This window comes from Dipodomys spectabilis, unplaced genomic scaffold (genome assembly GCF_019054845.1).
Source record: "Dipodomys spectabilis isolate Male_0828 unplaced genomic scaffold, ASM1905484v1 ptg000275l, whole genome shotgun sequence".
NCBI classification, from domain to species: Eukaryota; Metazoa; Chordata; class Mammalia; order Rodentia; family Heteromyidae; genus Dipodomys; species Dipodomys spectabilis.
Window position 1 is genome coordinate 350,091 of NW_024870952.1, and position 20,335 is coordinate 370,425.

A 20,335-nucleotide genomic window follows, 5' to 3' on the forward strand; every position below is an offset into this window, starting at 1 on the left:
TGCAGTCAAGACTTTGAAAGTTTATATCAGAGCTACCAGGGGGTAGGCTAGTTAAGATTGGACATTTTAAGGAGGAGAATGACTGGAAGTGGGTTTCCAGTGGATCCAGTCAAGCTTTATGGGAAGGGGAAATAGTAAGGGGTAAGACTTAGTGAAGAGTGGGGCTACAAAATGGGCAAGGGAACTAAAGAAAGACTTCTCAGAAGAAGAGATAAAAATGGCAAAGAAACACATGAGGAAATGTTCACCATCCCTGGTTGTGAGGGAAATGCAAGTAAAGGCAGCCCTAATATACCATTTTACCCTAGTGAGAATGGCCCTCATCCTCAAGTCAACTAGTGGCAAATGCTGTGGGAGGGGGATGTGGAGAAAGAGGAACCCTATTGCACTGCTGGTGGGAATGTACACTTATACATCCACTTTGGAAAGCACTCTGGAGGGTCCTCAGAAAGCTAAATATTGACCTCCTTTATGACCCAGTCATACTACTTCTAGGCATCTATCCTGAAAAACAGGAACCAGTATAAAAGGGCACACGCACCTCCATGTTTATTGTAGCACTGTTCACAATAACCAGGATATGGAAACAACCCAGATGTCCCACCACAGATGAATGGATCCAAAAACTGTTGTATCTATACACAATGGAATATTATGCATCCATTAGAAACGACAAAATAATGGCATTTGCAGGGAAATGAATGGAACTAGAAGAAATCATGATGAGCGAGGTAAGTGAAGTGCAGAGACAAACAGCACATGGTCTCCCTGATAAGTGGATGTTAAATCCAAAATGTTAGGTGATTCGACAAAATAAACAGGACTTAAGAAACAAAGGACTTCCATTCACCTGGTCGAATCACTACTAAATAACCCCCATGCTACTGATCACATGTATGGTATATATGTGCACACCAGAAGAAAACCAGGAGGACGACACAGAACTAGATGGAATCAGGGAAATACACAACAGCAGGACCCATCAACTGCACTGGACATTGACCAAAATGAAGTAAGCAACACAATGGACAAGTGGGAAAGAAGGAACAGCCGATGCTATGCAAAACAAAATAAATATACATATCACCCAATGTGGAAGAAATAACTGTATTGCAAAGCTCATAAATGTTATACACCATGATAGACAATTTGTCCTACGAATGTTAGAATGTGTTTGTGACTTTAAGCTTCACTATCCCACAATACTGTGAAATTTGGGATGCTATGTAACCTTTTAATCAAAATAAAGATTTGAAAAAAGAAAGAAGGGGATGTGTCATTCTTTCTGATAGAAGCATAAAATTCCATTATGTATATATACCACATTTTCTTGATCCACATCTATTGAGTGGCACCTTGATCTGTTCCATATCTTAGCTATGCTAATAATCCTGCCAAAAACATAGTGGTAGATTTATTTTAGTGTGTTTTAGCTTGAGATCATTTCCACAAATACCCAGGAGCAGGATTGCTGGTTCCAGACTACGTACATTTGAACTTACAAAATGATGCTAATTGAAATGAACTCCAGGACATGGAAAAAACACGTCTTTTTTTGGGGGGGTGGTCTGGTCGTGGGGCCTGAAATCTGGGCCTGGGCGCTGTCCCTCAGCTATTCAGCTCAAGGGTAGCACTCTACCACTTGAGCCAAAGCACCACTTCCGTCTTTTCTTCTTTTTGCTTATATGGTGCTGAGGAATCGAACCCAGGTCCTCATGCATGCAAGGCAAGCATTCTACCACTGAGCCACCTTCCCAGCCACAATAAGCATTTTTTTTCAGATGTCAACATTAAGTTCTGTAAAATAGTGTATCTAGATTTTATTTTATTTCATTTGTCTTTTGCCATTGGTTTATGCCTGGCAATCCCTGTCTTGATTCTGGTACCTTCCATCTTGTATATACATTTATCTGATTTGGACAAGGAAAGGGAAAAAAAACATAGTGATGAAAGAAGTAATAAGAGTGACCCATTGCAACAATGATATACACAACACATTCTATCGGAAATGAACTTGACAACTTTGGGCTGGGGGGGGGGTGTAGGGGGTGGGAAGGGATATGAGAACAACAATGGATTGGGTAACAATAATGAATGTACCTTACTCATGTAACTGAAACCACTCTGTACAGTATTTTTGAAATCAAATAAAATTTAAAAATTGAATCTATCCAAAAAATATCATTTTCAAAATAATACATCTGTCACAGTACTTGTGAGGGATTCTAGAGTCAAGCTGTTAGACTTGGAAAGGGATATATTGGGAAGCCATCTCAAACAGCAATCAAAAGGCTGAGAGTTGTGCTCTGGAAAGGTCAAACAGTCAAATGAAGACAGAGGTATGAGTTATGACCTCAAGAGTATTTAAGTAAGAGCTATTGGACACTAAAAGATCAAGACTTTGGAGATAAGATGGATGTCTGTGCTATGGTTGTAATGACTATTGCTCATTTCTGCTCCCTAACAATAAGGGATTCAATTATCCCTATGTATACAAACAATACCTCATGTTAATAGTTGTAAACACAAGCTAGATTGGTGCCTTAATTTGTGGGCATATCTGTAGCCACTGATCCCCCCTCCTTGTAGTAGAATGAATATAAAGCATGTTAAGCAGGATTTGGAGATCCAGAAGCTGGCAATGAGGCTTTGGGTCCTCTGGTGTTTTCTTTCCTATCACTTCCCATGATTTCTCAGTTCTTTGGCCAGGTTTCCCATCATCTTTGCTATCCCATGGTTGCGGTTACTGACAGTACTTATATGATGAACACCTCAAAACACACCATGGAAAAACATTTCCTCAAAGAAGATTGACAAATGGGGGCTGAGAAGGTGGCTCAGTGGTAGAGTGCTTGCCTTGCATGCCTGAGGCCCTGCGTTCGATTCCTCAGCACCACATAAACAAAAAGTAAAAAGCTGGAAGTGGCGCTGTGGCTCAAGTGGTAGAGCACTACTCTTGAGCTGAAGATCTGAGGGACAGCACCCAGGCCCAGAGTTCAGGCCCTACGACCGGACACCCCCCCCCAAAAAAAGAATATTGACAATTATATAGGTGAACCTGGAAAGATACCAAACATCAGCAGTCACTCTGTGATCCTCTAGCAAGGAATTACAATTCAGAAATATTTTACTTCTGATAATATAAGAGATAGATAATTGTCCCTTTTTTATATTTGGTATTTGGTATTGCATAAACTTTCAGAAAGACATATACATTGTGAAATAATTTTATATATTCCATAGATCACAGACCACGTCACTGGAGTGATGATCCTAATGTCTTAACTCAGTTGCCTGGTTCAGACTTAGGTGAGTGTGAATTGCCTAATTATGAACATTTCTACATGAAACTCAACAACACAGAATGAAGTGTCGCAGTCAGGCCATTCCATACCTGTGGGGATTTTTACTTAGAATAATGTACACCTACATGCTCAGCACTCATGGCACATTGGTGTATATAATTGTCTTCGGATCAGAAAAACTCTAGAGTTTAATGTAGAATGATGGGCTATACATTTTCAATGCAAGAGTGATGATCACCCCATGCAATTATTCTCAGTGGAGAACCCTTCCTATACAATTTATTGACTTAGCTTCTCTTATGTGTTTTATCATTATCAGGCAGGGTCACACTGTATCAAGCTGCAATACTGAAGCAACCTTAGCTGCATTTGAATTTTACCTCCAATCTTGATACCAAGGTCAACACTGCAACTCTAATCACATAGTTAGTGGACACCCTAACTTTTCAATCCTGGTTAAAAATTCAGCTTTCATTGCTCATTGCCAGAGTTAAAGATCTCACTCCTTTAGATTTATTGTGTATCTTCTTGTATTTCCAACACTGCTTTAGATGTTGGTCTTTGCAGTAGAGCTTTTAGTTTGCATTTGATTTATGGAGGTGCTAGTGATGCCAGCTGAACTGCATATATTATAAGTATAAGTAATTTGATGTTTTGACATATGAATTTAATTTTGTCAATTGAGGAAGTATATACACAACACCTACAAAGGTTTCTTTATGTATATTTGTTTTGCTATATTGTGAACTTCCTAAAAGCCAGTCATGGGAGCACATGTCCTAATTCATCACTTCTGTCACTGAGACAAGGCTTGAAAGTTCCAGACTATTTGGCACTTCATAGTGAGAACCTTTCTACAAAGAAGGGGGAGAGAACAGCAAAAAGAGCAAATAAATCTTCCAACAGTTTTGCTATATATTCTTTACGCTTAGCCATTAAGACCACCATAAAAGTATTGTTTATGACTACTTACCTACTCTTTTCCTGTTGTGAGTTGTTTTATTTCTAGATCTCTAAGAAATCATATAAGAATAACATAAGAAATCTATATGAATCATATAAGAAACCATAAAAAATACTCGATTAGGCATATATAATCCAGAAATCATAATTTCAGGAAAGTATTAAGCACATAAAATGTAATGCATTGGCTATTTATTGAAAACTTCAGCAGTTTTAGTTTATTTATTCTGATAACAAAGTTTATAAAGTAAGTTACAATAGTATTCCAAATGGAACACAGAATAAGAAACATGAAGGGTAGCACTAAGGAATGCTACTGCTAACATTAATAGAGTAAGAATGAAATGTAGGCAAAACTCCTTCACAGTAAAAACCACAGGACAGCCCCAACATTACTTTCATTGTTCATATGAATAAAAGACATTTTTTGTAGTAAAGACAAATTTTCACAGATATTAATATCAATAGGGTATGTATTTCTTAAGGCCTTCAGGAAGGATGTTGTGACCATTTTAATGGAAGCTGACTTCTCTGGGACCTACTACACAATGCGCAGACACCATTCCAAGCACTGCACCTGCATTAGGGTAATTTTAGTGCTCATGATTGTTTTTCAAGTTAGGAGATGAATTAAGTATTTTATTAAAAACACAAGTAGGCAATAAGGCCAAATTTCCTAAGTACCTAAGACTGATCAGTTGTGAACCCATAATTCAAATCCAGGTTTCCACCAGGCATATCTGAGGATATTGTGTCACATTATTACCTTTCAATACCTATGGAGCAGATGAACCCACTTTATCTTCCTAATTATGGTTATAATGGCAATAACAATGCTATTTTTTAAATGAAAAGGGTGTGGTGTAAGTGATCTTTATACCAAATAAAGATCGGTTTAATTTCTTAAGAAATACCTGAATGAACATCATTCAGCTTCCACTGTTTATTATTCCTGGGATAATTGCTTAAGAAGAACAAGTCCATGTCAAAGACACTTGTACTGATGAACACAAGCTTTTATCATGAAGTACCTTGAATACACAGGGAATAGTGTGTTATGAATATATAATCCAAAATAAATAATTTTGTGACTATTTATTTCCTTGTTGTACCAAAGAAAATCTATTCCCTATTCTAAAACATATATCAGTTTAATGGATAATACTGTTATCAGTATAAATTAGGTGTGCATAACATATGTAATGTATTCTATTACATAACATATAAATGATATATTTATAATATATGTATAATTACTGATATTCTATAACTACTATAAATAATATATGTATAAAACTGGTTTTAGTATTATACTGTGAAGGATACAAGGAATGACAACTTTATTTAAATAAATATATTTTTATGTTTTAGTCAAATAATTTATTTTTGTGCCAGTACTGAGACTTGAACTAGGGTAAAGGTGTTGTCCCTGAGCCATTACTCTCAGAATGGCTTGATATAGCTATGTTCAGATCTCAGCCCCTAAGTAGCTGGGATTACAGACATGAGTCATGTTATATTTTTTGAATTCCATCCTTGGCATGTTCTTACATAATTATTTTTGAATGTTCAATTATATTATGATATTCCACTTCTAAACCAATTCAGAATAAATAACTACTTATTGGGTAAAACTATAGGTTGCAATCGAAATTGTGAGGACTCTCCTATCAATTTTCAAAGATATTGTAGTTTAATTCCTAGACAGACAAGTAGAAAAATTATATTATGTGTGCATAATATATGTAATATACTATATTACATAACATGTAAATGATATATTTATAATATATACATAATTAGGGATATTCTATAATTACTATAAATAATGTATGTATAGAACTGATTGTAATATTATACTGTGAAGGATACAAGGAATGACAACATCCCTATCTTAACTGTCTCATTTTCAACAGTATATAAACTATGCTATAAACATATATCTTCAAGAAAGCACACTTCTGTAATTTCCTATTCACCTTCAAATATTCTCATTGCTATGAACATCCTGTAAGATTGGCCACACTTATCCACAGAAAACACTTTGTGATACTTTCTGGGTAATGTTGCTTCTCCTCATACTTATCAACCTTTCAGCAACTTCAGTGAAGGGCATTTTCTCTGCTTTGCCTGTAGATGATATCATCCTTTGTTATTTCCCAGCAAAGAAATTGTGGCTAGCAGACTTGAGCACTGGTACATTCAGAGACTCTTTGGTTGTGAATTTTTCCTTTCTTTTCTTGGTAAGTGAACTGCAATAACGAAAAACATTTAAATCAATGTGTTTTGGTGTAAATGAAAGCATACTGATTTGAAAATATCACAAATATTCGTTTTTAAAATTTATATTTAATTAAAATATGATAGGGGTGGTTTTAGTGGTGCATGCCTTTAAATCTAGCTATTTAAAAGTCTGAAAACAGAGTATCATAGTTTTAAGTTAGACCAGGTAAATGGAACATTAGACATTTATCTTCAACTAAGAACCAAAAATCTAAAAGTGGAGCTGTGGCTCAAATGGAAGACAAACAGCCTGAGCAAATAAGAAAAGTAAAAGAACCTAGGCCGTGAATTTAAGTCATAGTATTAACACTCATATACTATATACACACACATGTATGTGTGTGTATATATATATATATATATATATATATAATGTGTGTGTGTGTATATAGTATATGTATCCTAAAATATTATGTGAGTTAATTTGTAAAAATCTGGTCATAGATTATATATGAGGTGTGAAAAAGTATGTAAGTCTGAAATGACCCCAAAGTATTTTGACAAGAAAACTGGAAGAGTTATCACTTAATCAAATAGTAATGAGGGATAGGTTTAAAAATAAAGATCAAAGCTCACTTTGGGATCTTTTGAGTTTGTTAAAATCAATAGCTACCAGTTGTCAGTAGACAGGATGCTATTAAGGACTTCAATTAAAGAAAGAACAGAGCTGGAGAAAACAAACTGAAATAATTAAATGCACTCAGTAGCAACAATCATGAGAAGGAAGATTACAGAACTAAGCCCTGGGATACAGAAATATGTAAAAAATGACAAATGAAGAAAAACAGTAATAAGTATGTAATGCAGACATATATGGTTAGGTATTTTTAATGTTTAAGGGCTATGAAGTGATTGTTTGACGACCTAAAATTTACGAAATTGGTAAGGTCAACAATCCCTTGGGGGGCTGGGAAGGTGGCTCAATGGTAGAGCGCTTGCGTGCTCAAAGCCCTGGGTTCGATTCCTCAGTACCACATAAGCAAAAAGAAAAAAGCCGGAAGTGGCACTGTGGCTCAAGTGGTAGAGCACTAGCCTTGAGCTGAAGAGCTGAGGGTCAATGCCCAGGCCCAGAGTTCAGGCCCCACGACCGGACCCCAAAAAATTAAAAACAACAACAACAACAATTCCTTGGGCAAACCATAGCTGATCATTTAAGTAAAAAGGGACTACAATAGTGTATCTTGATATGACAAAGTGAAAACAGATAAATATTTCGAAAGCCAATTTTTGGACATGTGGTTGGAGTGACAATTCCTGCAGTTTGTTCAAGTGTCAGTAGAAGGGAAGAGTTTTAGCACAATGATAGAAATCTTTCAGGAATCTGGTAGATTTTCCCACTGTCTTCAATTTCCTTTTTTCCTGAGAACTAAGATATCATTACTGGACGCCAGTACCATGTTGTGCCTTTGGCAAGTTATCAGATATTCACATGCCCAAATAATAGAGAATGGGAACCTGTCTGCATTGAGCAGTCAGTAGAAAGGTCTCTGGACTTTCTCAGGAAGAACGTTCTGCCATTGTGAGTTGGATAGGGCTGGATAATATAGCCGTCATTCTGCTAAGTTGACACCTGAGATATTGGATGTTTGAACTGCGTTATATTGAATTTTATGAATCAGTTAATCAGATTCTTTATACCATATGATGTTACTAGACTGTGAAATGGATGTTTATTGCATTACCTTTGTAGCCAAGATTACATGTATGAGCTACCAACACCTGGCTGTATGTAATTTAATCTGTAGTTTTCTTCAAGTGTTTCATCCTACGTTGAAGTTTTCTTTTCTTACAAACTTTTTAATAAATATGTAATCTATTCAATTTTGAAAATTACTGCAGTACCTCCCACTTATTTGTGGCATTTCTGAAATCCAAATTCTTCTGTGTGTCAGGGTGGATACTTTTGCCTGTAACAAGTATTATTGTTGAACACATAACATCTGACTACTTAGAGAACAGAAGATATGAAGCTACAGTAGCCAGATAAAGAACTTCCAGGACAATTCAAGAGCAACTCATGTACTCCCTATGTAGGTGAATAGGGAGCATAGAAAAGAAATTCTTATACTTGAAAGTGATTAAGTGTGTGTGTACATAGGTGTTCACTTATTTATCTGTTGCTATAGTTTTACACATTCACTAGTATAAAACAATATTTCATATATATATATATATATATATATGATATATATATATATATATATATATATATATATATATGCAGATCACAGTTTCCAAAATCCAGAGATCCACCTCCATGGTCAACGCTTTCCTATGTTGCTCTTTCGGTAATAAGAATGTAACCTGGAATTGTCCAGTGGTAGAGAAATTACTCAGATATTCAAGCATTTGTCTTTCAGTATGTTGCTTGCTCCTAACTCTAAAATTATGGTCTGTTAATGTGTAATTTAAGTTGTCTTATAATATATTGTACATAATGTATAATATATATTGTATATTACAATACGTATTATATATAATACCTGACAGTGTTATACCTTGATAAGGAAAAATACAATAAACGTATCAATGTCCACACTTTCCCAGCCATGATTAGGTTCAGTAGAGATAGGGACATTACATCTCAACAGGAAAATTCTATTGAAGTTCTGATGACCTTGAGCTAGATAAGGAGAATTCCTGTAAAAGGAGCCTCTCCTCTATTATGAGAAAAGATAAGTTTGGATGATTTTTTTTGTTTTTTGAGGGTTTTTTATGGCCGGTCAAGGGGCCTGAACTCTGTGCCTGGGTGCTGTCCCTCACCTCTTCACCTCAAGGTTAGTGCTGTACCACCTGAGCCATAGTGCCATTTCTGGCTGAGGAATCAAACCCAGGGTCTCACGCATGAAAGGCAAGCACTCTAACCACTGAACCAACTTCCCAGCCCACGTTTAGAAGTTTTCAAGAAGAGGAATTTGGCATTTGCGTTGTATCCTTGATTAGTAATGAATAGGTATCATTATGCTCCAAATTTTGTCTCCTTTTATGTTCCCTAAACAGTTACACAGGATCATCATTCCATCACATAGCTTTAAGTCCTTCATTTATTTCTTTTTTTATCATTATTGTTTTGTTGTTGTTGTTTTGCTGATCCTGAAGCTTGAACTCAGGGCCTAGGTAGTGTCCCTGATCTCCAGGCTAGTGCTCTACCACTTGAGCCACAGAACTACTTCTGGCTTTTTTTGCCTGGGCTTGCTTTGAATCATAATACTCAGATCTCATCCTCCTGGATAGCTAGGATCACAGGTGTGAGCTACCAGTGCCAGAAAGTCCGTCTCTTTTAGATATTATTCTAAAAGCCTCCTATCCAAGGTCACTTCTAAGATAGTAAATAGAACTATGCCAATAGTTCTTTCACACTCTCATCTCCTGTTATGACTACTATGTGTCTTTTCCATCTTATTTTGACCCTACTTCCATGTTCCCTTCCTAATCCATGGTTCTAGTTGTGTTACTAATAATTACTTAAATTTAGTGGCTATAAACCCTGAATCACTCAACTATTAATTTCAGTTAATTTTTTCAATATTAGTGTTTTTCAGTACAAATCTGAGCTTATACTCACCTTGAATCTACCTCTTGGCATGAGCAGAGCCTGGGCCTATTCTACCTCAAATGCAAGAGCTTAGCCAAAGAATAGCCAACAGTATTCTTGCCTAGGAGTCATGATAAATAGTTGAATGCCTGAAAGAAGCAATGCATTCTTGGCATGGGAAGGGGTTGGAGAGACAACATTCTACAAAGCAAACTGGCAGTCACAACAATTTTTGGGGGGTCAGGTCATGGGTCCTGAACTCTGACCCTGGGCGCTGTCCCTCAGCTCTTCAGCTCAAGGCTAGCACTCTACCACTTGAGCCACTTGTGAGTTATTTTTTTGCTTATGTGGTGCTGAGGAAACGAACCCAGGGCCTCATGCATGCAAGGCAAGCACTCTACCACTGAGCCACCTTCCCAGCCCCCAGTCAGAACACTTAACAACTTCTCCTTTGGACAAACAGACCTCCTACAAAGTGGCAGTGAGATAACTCACCTAGTGAATTTTCATATATGAAGGAAGATTTCATGTCTCACTACACAACTCACTTGTAGTCAAAGAGAGGGCCATTCTTTTGTGTACTCCTTAGGCCCAGTCTCACTTTATCTCCATCTTAGACTTTGCCCAGACTCTATTCCTACCATAAGGTCCCTGATGTGGAGGAAAGTGTGATCTCTTGGCATTTGACTGGCCCTTTGGGAACCGAGGCCACTTTTAGTTTTGAACCTGTTCCTCCTTACAAGGCTGTGTTGGCTGGTGGGAAAGCTCATTCTCTGAATTGTGCCTTAGTACCAAATCTCTTTAGCGAAGTCAAGGAATGACAGATTCTGTCTGAGGGAGTGAGTTTCTCCATTTCCAAAGAGGTCAATTAATATCTGATATTGAGGCCCAGGTGGAGGTCCTTCACCAAATCCTCCAAACTGGAGTGGATGTTAGCTCAGACTCCAGGCCATCCGCCAGCTATTTCTCATGAATAAAAAGGTCACAAGAGTGGAGTTCAGAAACAAAGAGAAATGAGAGTAGCAGAAGAATCATTGGCACGGAGAGGAATTAGAAACTTTGGGTGCAAAAAGTGCTCAGAAAATATAGGATCACTCATATCATTTGGGAATCACATCATAACATTAGGGACTAACAGTAATAAATTGCTACCTAAATTAGTAACTCCACTGCTCTACATTACAAGTGTTCTGTCAAAAGGTAGCTGTCCTAGCTCTATTTTGATGAGGAAAACGGACCACATTCTTTTCTCACAAAGTTCTACTGAGTATCTTCATCTATACCCCACGTTGTTCTTACTCACTACATCTCTGTTACTTTCCTTTGCTGGATTCAATCAATGAGACTTGAATGTGTTATCATCTTCAGACATGTAATCACATTTTCTTTTAATCCATTTGTTATAAAACAAATTATGTGGAAACATATGTCTATAGTACATTTTCTTCTATGACAGGTTTCTGTGATGTTATTATTTTAATAGTTTCATTTTTAAAACATGAGGAAAATGTTTTGTTACAATTAGCACTAATTAGTTGCACATATTTTTGTATTTTTCTATGTCTGTGTATTTGTTATTAAGCTTCTAACATTGTCTTTTCCCCCAACTGTTGCCTTCTTAAATTGCTTCAATAATAATAAATTGCTTCATATAAACTATATATGATGGCCTTGCATGTGTTCATTGGTATATTTAAATTTTGATCTAATATCCACATATTACAGGATATCTCCAACCTCTTGTAACTGCTCTGAAAGTCTATATAGAGGTCCCTCATTAAAGCAAAAACAGAATGCCACAAAACCCTATGAAATTAGGATTAGGTATATATCCAAAAATATTTAGCAATGATACAGTAGAAACATTCACTTTTCTTATATACCTGAATAGCACATTTTCTTTATTCCATCTTTTTTGTGCATCTAGGTAGATTACACAGATTGGTTGCTATGAATATTGCTGCCATTATCATGGATGTTCATGTTGATTTATATTCCTTTAGTATGTATCCAAGGGGCTGGGAAGGTGGCTCAGTGGTAGAGCGCTTGTCTTGCGTGCCTGAGGCCCTGGGTTTGATTCCTCAGCAACACGTAAGCAAAAACAAAAAGCCAGAAGTGGCGCTGTGGCTCAAGTGGTAGAGCGCTAGCCTTGAGCTGAAGAGCTGAGGCACAGCTCCCCGGCCCAGACTTCAGGCCCCATGACCGGACCCAAAAACAAAACAAAACAAAAATATGTATCCAAGTTGCCGTTAAGTTCATCAATATATGTGTCTTTTTGGTATTGTGTAAATTTCCATTATGATCTCCATATGGGTTGCCCTAGTTTACAATGCCACAAAACCAAATACAGTTCTTGATTTATTTCAACCTCTCCAGCAGTTTATTTATCTGAGTGGTGATAGCTATTCTGGTGTGTAAGATGGGATCTCTGCAACTTTCTTATTTATTTTCCTATGTATTTCCTATGTGGATAAGAATATCAAACATTTCATTTATTTATTAAACACTTAACAGTTGTACTTCATTCTTGCTCAGTGTCTTTCTTTTTCTTTTGGTATTTGATCAATTTTTAAGTTCTATAATATTTAATTTTTTCCCATACTAAATACTCACTTTTGTAAAAAGATTTTTTTCATTACAGTAGTGCACAATTAACTAAAAACAAATAATTGTACATATATACCACTGGATGTTTTTGGTTTTTTTTAAAGCCAGGAAATTGTTACAATAAAGATGCTGAACTTCTTTTGCTAAATAGACTGAAAGGATAGTATCTCATATTAGCTTAAAATAATCTCAGAATTAACAGTCACAGCCTGAGCCACAACAGTCTCAGCTAAGTAAAACCACTAAAACAGCACAAACTGCATTTAAAGACAGCAAAGGGCTGCATAAAAGTTAGAAGAAAGACACGACTTTCAGGAAGCAAATGCTGAAGTTCACAAGCAGACCTTAGGAATCTGAATATCAAGAAGAACAAAGGATAAAAATATATAGGAGGACAATTTTAGAACTCAGAATTCAGAAGGGGAAACAACCACTAGATGATAAAACTCTATGCTAAATGGAAGAAGTGTTTTACCCCAAACCTCAGCTGTGTCTGACTCTCTCACACCAAACACACACACACACACACACACACACACACACACACACACACACACACACACACACACACACACACACAACTTAGTGAGAATCTTTAGCCAAAATACAGTCATTCTGGACTTAGACTTCATTTTAAAGTCCTTTACCGAAAGTATCCATTGTGCAGGCCTTTACTGAAAGTACCCATTGTAAAGATTTTACTGAAAGTTAGAACTTAGGTATCTGGAAAAACTGAAATGTCCCAATAACTTTCTGCCCATAACTTCCCTAGCAATAGCCATCAGCGGATGACAGGTAGGTACCTAAATTTACAGATGTTCTTCAGATAGCATATTTAACATAGTTTGTTGCGTACTGCTTACCCTGTGCATGCTCGCCAATAAGATTGTGACAATATTGACTTACTAAATGCCAACCAATAATGTAACTGTCAAGATAGGGGACCCCTTACCTCAACCTTATACCCTATAATAAAACCCTCTTAACTGAAGGGTCAAGGCTCTCAACTCTGACCCGCTGCAACTGTAATGGTTGTGAGACCAGTCTCGAGCCTGCAATAAATGACTCTTATGTACTTGCATGGGAATTGGCTCCTTGGTGGTCTTTGGGGATCCTTATCTCAGCACAAGACTATTGTACACAGAGAACCCCAAGGGCAGCTTCATCTGGGACAATGAAGCTTTTTCCTCTTACTTTAAAATAATCAAAAGTGAATGTGCAGTTGGATCTACAGCCACCCCAAACCTGAACAGGAGGAATCAAAGGATGCCTTAGGCTGCAGGACAGCCTTGGTTACCCCTGGCTTTCTGTGTAAGAATGCAGTTTGTGGTCCCCTAAGCAAGGGTGGCCAAGCTGAAATGGGGGTATGCTTTGCCTGGAGGATAGCACCGTGTGAGCCCTGCATGCATGGTGAACCAAAGTGGGAAACACTGTGAGCATCTCCAGGATGGCCTCTCAGAGGCCTGGAGAAGTTGACTCCTTTAGTTGGACATGGCATGAGGTAGGAGGACAGGGGGAATCCAGAAGATGGGAAAGGCACAGGACCAAATGAGCCTCTCCATGGAGACTCCTCAGCCATGCTAAGGAAGTTCCCAGCCCACACATGGTGGCCACCACACAGGTACCAAGAGGCCATTTGTCTAGGGGGCAGTCCCAGGTCCTGATCCAGAGCAAGAACTTCCCCATTGGCCCTGGGTCTGGCTGAGGTGGAGCAGTGCCCACCAGCCATTCTTCCTCTGCCCTGCTTCACCTAGCCTCCCAGCAGCTGCCTGGTCCACAGCACCCATGCTAGGCCAGCTCCATGGGGCAGGCCAAGGCTATGCCAGCGATTCCTAGTACCTGCTTCAAGGGGAGACTGAGGCCTAGCCCACAGCAGAGCTGGCCCTCACTAACTTACAAGGACCTTCAGAGAGGCATGGCCATCACCAGACCAGCACTGCTGCCCTCCCAGTCCCCAGAGTTTACCTACAAGTCCCTGCCTTTGTTCTTGAAATTCTTGAGCCCCTGGTTGGCTCATTTCTCATTATCTGTTTAGGTGGGATTTGAGAATCCTGACAAGTACTAAAGAATGAAATACTTTTTTTTTATAACATTTCTTAAGAGATTTTGGCTCTACATTAATTATCATAGAAATTGACCTTCAAAAACTCTATCGGTGGGCCTGAGTCTTAAGGGCACCTCCAAAACTAGAGCAGAGAATCATCAACCCGGATTTTTAAAATTGTTATTTTTAAGGTAGTTACATACTGATCACCATTTTCTAAGTCAGGTAATGAGTTCATTTCTTGTTTGACAATCCCATCCCTTCCTTTGCTCTCTGTCTCTTATTTTCCCTTCTCTCCCTGTCCACAGTGGTATATTTCATTGTGAACGTAATACCTACAGAGTACACATGCTGCATCTGTTCCCCTGTTTCCTTGAATGTCTCATAAATGTCCTCAATGCTCATAAATGGATAAACAAGAACAGAAAAATCCCTCTTATTTCCAATTTCTGGAATTCATTTCAATATAAACATCAGTAGTTTTATGAGAGTGTCAGGCTCTGTACACACATACTGAACACTGATACTTCCTGTACTGTCATAACTCCCACTGGATTCGAAGGTCCACAAAGGAATTCTTTTCACTTTCCACACAGGAAGAAACTGAGATTCAGAAAGATTAAGTAACTTACTGGAAATAATGGGCTGAGCATAATGGCTCATTCTTATGACTTACCTACTACAGAGAGTAAGATTTGAAGATCACAGTTGGAAACCAACCCAGGTTGACATATCCATTACATGTTTATCTCCAGTTAACCAGAAGAAAGTGAGAATTGTGTGTTTCAAGTGGTAGAGCTAGAACACCACCAGACTTGAATGAGAAACCTGAAGGATACTGTCAATATCATTATTTTTAAGAACCAATGCTGTCCCATACATAATCAGATCCCCCCCACATATTAAAATAGATAGTACTGAAATCCAAATAGATTTTTATTTTTAAAGTTTTATTTTTATTTTTAGTGAGGTTTGACTGGATAGTTTCTACTGATGAGCCACAACTTAGAATTATGTTACAATGCTACCCATGTCTGTATTCAGAGAAAAATTCTCCTAAATCAGTATTCCTCCTTTTCCAGCAATAATAAGTTTTCTATTCCTAGTCCAGTTTCTTCTTTTGGGACTCAATCTCTTAGACTTTTCTGTCTTGCATTGTCTGTAAGTTCATTGATCCAGTAGATCTCAGCCATCTTAATAACCTGGACAGAACCTGCCTTGGGAAAAGTGTTCTAAGTTCACCATTCAGTGGTATTTGTTAGTACTCACCCATAATCACTTTGTCTTCAGAATGGGGAACTTGTTAGGTCCAGGAATTGAGGGGATGCACTCAATGTGTGCTATTTCATACTTTTTTGATTTAATGGCAGCTTCCACCTATTGTCTACTTTAAGCATTATGTGAAGAGAAAGATTGCCCCTAAGAGACAGAAGCACTGTACTAACTGTTGCTCTCAAAACACAGGAGGAAGGAAAGAAGTTCTGAAGAAGCCATGTAGCCTAGACACTGAGTTCTTAGAAACTCAAGCTGCCTTTTATCTTATCTTCAACAAAGAAAATAGAGCTTGTAAGCTCCATTTATATTCCTGAGCATGGGGCTCCCTTTCCCTTTGTACTTCTGACTCTTTACATCAGGGGCAGGTGGGAAGATGTAACAAGAACACCTAGAGTTTGGGCCTGGGATTAAAAACTCCATTTTGTGATCCACTGCTTGAATTGGATCTGAGGGGCTGAAGGAAGTTAGGTTAGGAATTCAGAAAATTATAATTACTTGTAAGTTTGCTACCTAAACTCATCCCTTCCCACCCCTCAGAATCTTATTTCCCAACTGTATAGACACCCTTACACTCTGTTTCTGCTTCTTATGTATACTACTTTACAAATGGAGGTTTTCTCCCAGGCTCAAAATGATTTCATTGATGAGGGCACTGTGTAATAGGCTAAACATGGTTTGTTCATGTGTTCATATCCTAGGTAGGACTAGTAAGTGCTAAGTAGTAGTCAGGGCTCACTTGCTACCAGTGGTATTGCTCTGAAGAATTACTGTCCATATTTCCTACAGTATATAGTAAAAGGCCTCTCAGAAAGGCTCCAGACCCAAACTTCTTGAGTCTCTGTGTGAGCTAATCATCACTGAGCAACGATATTCCATGGTTTGTGAGATATTCATTTCTGTGAGAATATGCATATGAGGGTCCAACAAGAGAGTTACCTGGAAGGAAGCTCCTAGAAGGCAAAACGCCTACTAGGACAATGGAAATCCATGGTTTTGCATGTTTAATGTTTAAACCTGTGCATTGAACTAACAAGAAAAAAATGAACCACTAAGAAACCTGCCAATTATGCCAAATAAAGAGATATGGTGAAGGTCAGAGAAAGGACATTGATTTAATGGTAGGAATGACAAGACAACATCTTAGCTCACCTTCAGAATATTAATCCATACTCACCTACTTTTCTATTCACCCATGTCATTAGGTCTGAGTTGTATGTAGAGTCCTCAGGGCCTTCAGAACAGGAAGATCTAGGATAGAGCCTAAGATTAGTCTGCCATTTTGGACATAAAATAACCAGTTTGATGAAAGATCTTAGTAGTGTCCTACAAATAATGTGCATTCATCCTACTACATTTGGTAAGTATCCCCTCACTAAATTATCTTTGGTTGGGTCACTTGCTGACATAGAAGCGGTCTGGTAGCTCCATTGTGACTTCACTGTATTCTGCTGAACCAGAAATGGAGAAGGAGATTCTGACCACAACACATTTGCATCTTTCTCAATGAGCAGTGAATGGCAGGGGAGTATTTAAGGTGCTCCCCATGTTCTCAGTTAGCTAGTACCACCTTGGATTCCAGCTGAAATCTTGATAAACAGATACAGAAGTTACATGTAGCTTGTTGTGGCAGATTCACAGCTAGAGAGGCAGATGAGAAAGTGGAAGGGCTTGGTGTGAAAGTCACAGGTTGATATGAAGCAGAATTCAAAGGATGTGGAGATGAAGGGAGCTACCTGGCTGGAAAAGGAGAGGCAGCTAAAGCTGATGAACACCTAGAGAGAGAATATAGAGCAAGTTGAGACCATCTAGATATCAAAGTAACCCAGCTGAGGTCCAAAAGTCTGGCTCTCCCGAGCCACAGAAAGAAGTTGGAAGAGTATCAGCAAATGCTCTTGCCCATGTTTAAGGATCACCCAGAATGTCAGAGTAAGATTTGGTAGCTTCCCAGAGCACTGCTGCTGAGCACATTTCAGATCCCTTGGTATCAGGATAATTGATATTGGAAAGGAGTAGCAAAAGTTGTATGAGGTGATTGCAACTCGCTATGCGGAGCCTATTCTGCTGGAATGTGGAGTGCTCTCTCTCAGGATACTTAGGGCAAAGATCCTATAGCTGGTGTCAAAGAATGCAATCTACTTGGAGTAGACATTTATAGATGGCACTTACCTGAACACAAGCTGATAGTGAGCTGTTAGAGGTAGTTTCCCTAAAGATCTAACAGCCAAAACTGGACAGGCAAACCCAGAGCTCTGCACCACATCAGTCCACCATGCCAATTGCTTCCATCCTAGTACTGGATACCCAGTTTGGACACCCATGACCTTGTTACCCTGATTGTGCCCCCAATCCATTACAACTTTTACTCTTTCACTTTGTCTATACTTCCTTGTCCCTGCTAAACAGTTCTGAATGCTGTTGCTACCCAATTTCCTGACATTACACCTCACCAATTACAGTAACAGTTACCCTTTCCCTGGTATCCTAGTCTCAACTACTCTTTTCTGCTACCCATAATTCATAACACCATGATCACTGACACCCCTGTCTCTGATACCCCATTCCCAAACAAAGCAAGGGAAGAGTGGGCACAGACAGTCAACTTGGGTATTCCTCTTGCAGGCACATTGAGACAAGTTATTTCTCAGGTATTTAACACGAGGGACTAACTGGCAGTGGAAAGAAAAGAGGTTACTCAGAGGTGACCAAAATCCAAGGACATCACTTATATCTTGTTGCTAGGAAAAGAAGGCCCTAAGGTGAAAGTTAATGAGAACTGAAAATTTTACAAAGAATATTGGGCATGATGCAAAAGGTTTACCTTAGTATCTCCTACTAGTGGTCTGAATTATTTTATGACATAGATATGTAACTACTTTGCATTTTAAAAGTTATATGAAAATGCACATTATGTAGTACTTATATTAATTGATGGAATAGTTGCATAGGATCACGTTAATGATATTCAATATTTTATGTTCTATAATATGGTAATGAGGCTGCCTTTGGCAATATGAATTGAGCTCTCTAACAACAAATAGAATTTCATTGTCAATGTAGTTACAGATGCTACTACAAAAATGAAAGCTGGAACAAGAAAACTGAATAAGCTACAAGTTTGAAGGGAAGGGGTCAGTGGTAAGGGCTATGATAAAAGAGAAATTCTTCACCATGGAATCTTAGAATAATAGAATGTGTTTTGCTGAATTACTAACTTTTAAAACCTTCTTAGGAAGCAAAACTTTTTTTTTATTCTTGCTATTTGGAAACTCTTTAATGAATGGTTTAACAAAAAATTATCAAAATGACTTTGAAAATTCAATGGTATCTATTATCAGATTAACATTATACTCAAAATTGCCTTGAGATGCAGGCAGGCTCCATTCCTTTTCTACTAAATAAATGGAAAAAGCTTCCTTTTGAATGGTTGGACAATCCATGCCACTTGTTCCAAAACAAGAAAATATACTACAGAAAGAAAAGAGGAAGGAGACTCAAGGCTGCTGAAATTAGCATATCTGCCATTTGGATTTTAATGAGATTTTTCTACAAAGAATAAGATTTTCATCTTAACATAATTTCAAAATGGATGTGTTACAGGATAGCTTCCAAATGTAATATTTAATGCTGTTGGATTACTTGAAGACAAAAAACTTTAAATTTCAGAAAAACTGTAATGTTCCAATAAACACACAGAAGAAATATAATTTAAAATTTCATGGTTCAACGTAAACCCTGACAGGAAAGTGTGAGAAATGCTTATCTAGAAACCTGAAGTGGCACTGTGGCTCAAGTGGTAGAGGGCTCCCCTTGAGTTGAAGAACTCAGGGACATGTTAACACCCAGGTCCTGAGTTCAACCCCCATGACTGACAAAAAGAAATTTTAAAGAATTAAAGCATTAGGGCTGGGAAGGAGACTTAGTGGTAGAGTGTTGTCTTGCATGCATGAGGTCCTGGGTTCAATTCCTCAGCACCACATAAGCAGAAAAAAGTGAAAATGGCACTGTGGCTCAAGTGTTAGAGCACTAGCCTTGAGCTGAAGAGCTCAGGCACAGCGCCCAGACCCAGAGTTCAGGCCCCCCTACCACCACCTCCACCAACAACAAATTAAAGCACCAAACGACCTGAAGATGTTGTACAGAATAATGAGTTTGGCATTATTCATTTACATGACTTAGTGACTTGAAACCTAGTTTACTAGGGGAGATGATGGGCAATTTGTGTGTTTGCCAAAACCTGCAAAATTATTTCGTACTTTCCCAAGAAGGAAGAAAGGAGGGAATAGGGGGAGGAGGGAAGGTGTTTGGTGACCTTGCCTTTTGGTT